This window comes from Mauremys reevesii, linkage group 16, assembly GCF_016161935.1.
Source record: "Mauremys reevesii isolate NIE-2019 linkage group 16, ASM1616193v1, whole genome shotgun sequence".
NCBI lineage: Eukaryota > Metazoa > Chordata > Testudines > Geoemydidae > Mauremys > Mauremys reevesii.
Window position 1 is genome coordinate 9303571 of NC_052638.1, and position 3966 is coordinate 9307536.

The 3966-nt window shown below is 52.8% G+C and overlaps 1 long non-coding RNA gene across 2 annotated transcripts; it reads left to right on the plus strand.

Annotated features, from left to right (window-relative positions):
- The first annotated feature begins 755 nt into the window (after window positions 1-755).
- On the plus strand, window positions 756-3624 carry LOC120384406. Of its 2 annotated transcripts, none has more exons than XR_005588862.1 (2): window positions 756-923; window positions 2583-3624. It is a non-coding gene; the product is annotated as an uncharacterized LOC120384406 (long non-coding RNA). The 2 variants fall into 2 exon arrangements; XR_005588863.1 differs by lacking the exon at window positions 756-923 and adding an exon at window positions 984-1273.
- Window positions 3625-3966: the final 342 nt, after the last annotated feature.

A 3966-nucleotide genomic window follows, 5' to 3' on the forward strand; every position in this document is an offset into this window, starting at 1 on the left:
CAGCTGCGCTGCAGGTCCCTCCCCTCCACTGCTCCGGCCGTGGCACAGGTTTTTTTGTTTGGTTGGTTTTTTCCCCTCCTGCTTTGCTGCTCTGCTCCTCCCCCCCCCACACACACACACTTCTTTTTTTTTTTTGCTTGGGGTGGCAAAAAAGCCAGAGCCAGCCCTGCCTGGATGTTTTTCGCCTTCCTCTGGGGCATCGAGCAGGGACCAGGCCTTAGAGCCACTTAGAAACAGACAATAAAAAACAATAGAAAGTGAAATCTGTCACCTTTCATCATTGCCTCTGTGCTTCCTTAAAAAAAAGCTGTTCTCCCCTCCCCCATACACATGACCCTTCCCCATCTCCCTGCACATGGGACCTTCCCTCCATGAGCAGTGCGTCACCCTCACCCACCCCTTGCAATCATCACAGCTCTCCCAACTTGTTTCCCTTGGTTTCTCTCCCTGTATTTATTCTATTTCCTCTTCCAACCCCCTTTTTTGGGGCTATTTCCATCAGATCTTTTCTTGTCTTTTGTGTTTTTCTTTTTTCTGCTGTCTTTGCTATCTTTTCTCTCCATTTACTTCCTGCAATGGGGCGGACTGGGCCCAGAGGCCCCCTGCTGCAGGCCTCAGGGTCCTGCCACATCCATCCCAGGAAAGGAGCAGCGGAGCTAAGTCTTCTGAGCAGCCTAGAGAGACCATACAGGGTGTGACCAATCAGGGAATGGCTGCAGTAAGCAGCCAATCAGTGCTCAGGAGGGCCATATAAAAGGAGTTTCAGCTGCAGTGTCAGTCTGTTTCTTGCTACAGTTAGAGGAGTGTAGAGGGGATCTTGACTGGCCAAAGGGAATGGCTGCACTATAGACAACTCAGTGCTGGCTGGCAGTGAGGAAGAGCTGCTGGCTAGCTACTGGGTCTGAACCTAGAAGATCCCTGAGGTAAGGGTGAAGTACTGGTGAAGGCTGGGGCTGTGGAGAAGTGGCCCAGGAAAGTTTCTGTGGTGTGTGGCTGCTGTTGTTAGGAACCCAGGGGTGGGACCTGGAGTAGTAGGTGGGCCTGGGTCCCCTCCCTTCCCATAGACCACTGGGGAATGAGGCTTGCAATTAAACTGTGATTGACACCCCTTCCCCCCCAGAAGAGGAACAGAACTGCTAAGAGGCCTAGCTGGGGCCAGAAGAGACCCAGTGGGTTAAAATGATTCCCTCCAGGGAGGGAGGACTTCCTTGGGGTCTGGCCTGATGCTATTTGAAACCTGCAGACACACTTGACCAGGGGGTGCTCATGAGAGGTGGGTGCCCCCCTGTTATACTTTCCCTTCCCTCTTTCCCTTGCTGGTCTCTGGTTGTCTCCCCTTCTGCCCTGCTCCCTGGCTGTTTCTAATCAGTTCCAGGTGGTAACAAAGAAGCAAAGTCTGATTCAGATACTGTAGGAAGGAGTCTTCTAAAAACACCTGTAGTAAAGGGATATTGACAAGCTCCCCACCAGGTCAAATGCCCCATGGTGCAGAGAGCTGGGCCAAGCCCTGTGCCCCAGGTAAACTTGCAGAGCAGGCAGGGGCGGCTCTAGGCACCAGCGGCGCGCCGCCAGGGCGGCATCCTGGGAGGCGTCATTTGGCTCGGTGGAGCTCCGCATGCCGGCATGCCTGCGGCAGGTCCACGGAGCCCGGACAAGCGGACCTGCCGCGGTCATGCCTGCGGCGGGTCCCGTCTTCCCGCGGTTCGGTTGAGCTCCCGCAGGCATGACTGCGCAGGTCCGCTCGTCCGGGCTCGGTGGACCTGAACCGCAGGCATGCCGGCGGAGCTCCATCGAGCAAATGCCGCCCTCCCCAGGAAGCCGGAGCCGCGGGAAGAGGGGACCCGCCGCGGGACTGGGGAAGGGCGGCGCAGCGCTCCGCGCTGCTTGGGGCAGCCTACTTTGTAGAGCCGCCCCTGAGAGCAGGGTTTAGCTCCTCACTGTTCACACACAAGCTGAGTTGTGCCCTGCACTGTAATGCAGAGGGGTGGCATTTCCCCTGGGTCTCTGTCACCCCCATCAGACCCTACTGCAGTCAAACCCAGCCCTGCCCCTCAGACCCACTCAGAGGAAAGCTGGGTGAATGTGCCCAGCTGTGATGGGGAAGGAGCACAGGGTAAAGTTCTAGCCCCACTGAACTCAGTGGGACGTTGCCATTGACTCCCATAGTGCTGGGATTTCACCCACAGCCTCGCTGATCACAGGTCAGACAGAAGCATGGACACTCCTCTCAGCCCAATGCACATGGGGGGTGTTTGTGTTAACCAAGGGATGAGCTGCTGTCAGAATGACCTGCAGCTGGGAACGGTGGCAAAGTCTGACTAGGGGACTGGATGGGGCAGTCAGCCAGGATCACATGACTGCAGGTGCTATGGAGGTGGAGAGGGAGGTTGAGTCAGGCACTTATCTAGGGGCAGGGTATCATGGTGGGAGGTAGGTTAGATCATGTCCAAATCCCACTGCCATTTGTCCTGCCTGCTCAGTAATGTTCTCTGCCTGTTCCCATAAAGGTTCAGAGGCAGCCTCTACCCGTTCTTCTCCTAGTTGTTGCTGTGTCACCAATTCCCCATTGTGTTCCTGCCCAGATTTTTCTTTCCTTACAGCCAATGGGAAAGCTATAAACAAGGGAATATTGCAGCAGGACCCCTGTGGAGAGTTGGCTGGATGTGACCTAGTGAGCATCGTATGAGTGCAAGGCAGCAAAAACCCCACCAACATCCCCAGCAGCTGTAGACAGTAGACTACCCCGAACATGAGAAGTAGGGCATGGTTCTCAGAGGCTGCTGGTGCTGGGTCCTATGTCAGACCCCGCTCACACCACTGCTGGAAGCAAAAACTGTGCTGAAGGGCTACAGACGGTATTAGCAGAGTGGCAGGAGCTGTACTAAAGACAGCATCAGATCAGTGTCTGGCCAAGTCACCCCTTGGAAAAGAACATACTGACTTTGGGGAAGCTTGGTGACCTGATGGGAAAATGGGACAATAAGTGTGGGGGGGAGGGGTGATGATGATTAAATACTACTGCAGTCCTGTCTAAAAGAATTGCTCCGTTCTCTGGCTTCCGTGCCACTCTCTTTCCCCTGACCCCCCTCCCCCCAAATAAATCCTGTGGTGGTCGAAGTCACCCTGGCCCACCAGGCAGTCACTGGTGATGCTGGGAATTTTTCCACACAAAAAACTCTGCGGAAAACTGTTTTTGTTCTTTCTGTTTGACACATTTTTAAGTGGACACTCTGACAAAAAGGCAACTTTTTCAAACAAGCAATGTTCTGTGTGAAATGTCTTGATGGGGAAATGGGAGTGAGCTTTGAAATGCTGCAAGCTGAGGAGCTTGCAGTAGCTATGGCTGTTTTAACAGGGGATGGCTTTAATTATGTTAATGATTAATAAGATCAGTACAGTATCCCTTGTGCTGTTGCATTTTACTGTTTTTATGCTGTTTCTCAATTTTTTAATTGTGATTGTCCAGCACAGTTGAGTACTAAAAATGCAAATGAAAATTGGGGAATTTTCTCACTTGTTCCCACTTGTAAGATAAAAACACTGGCTGTTAAAATGCTCAGCAATGAAATAGTTAATGTAGACATTCTCAATTTGGTGCAGAATTAAAACTTCTGTTAAGATGCACTGAGCAGTTCACATCTCTGAGCTGTGTCTGCCTGCAGGCTCAGGATGACAGCTCTGCAGTAAGAAGGGCTTCTTTACAATAGCTGGAGTCGCTGCTGGGAAGAGCAGTGACCCACCAAGCTGCCTTAAGGAGTCTTCAGTGGCTGGTCAAGCTGTGATCTCGGCTGCATGGCCCTTGCACGTGAGAACTTCCCTGGAGAGAACAGAAGCACTTGTGGCACCTTGGAGACTGGAGAGCGATTTCAAGGAAGTTCAGTTTTTGGGGAGAACCAAAGCAGAAACTTCCAGCTTCCAGGATTCCCTCAGGGAAGGGTCTTGTCAATTCTTGTGAGCCCCTCCCCC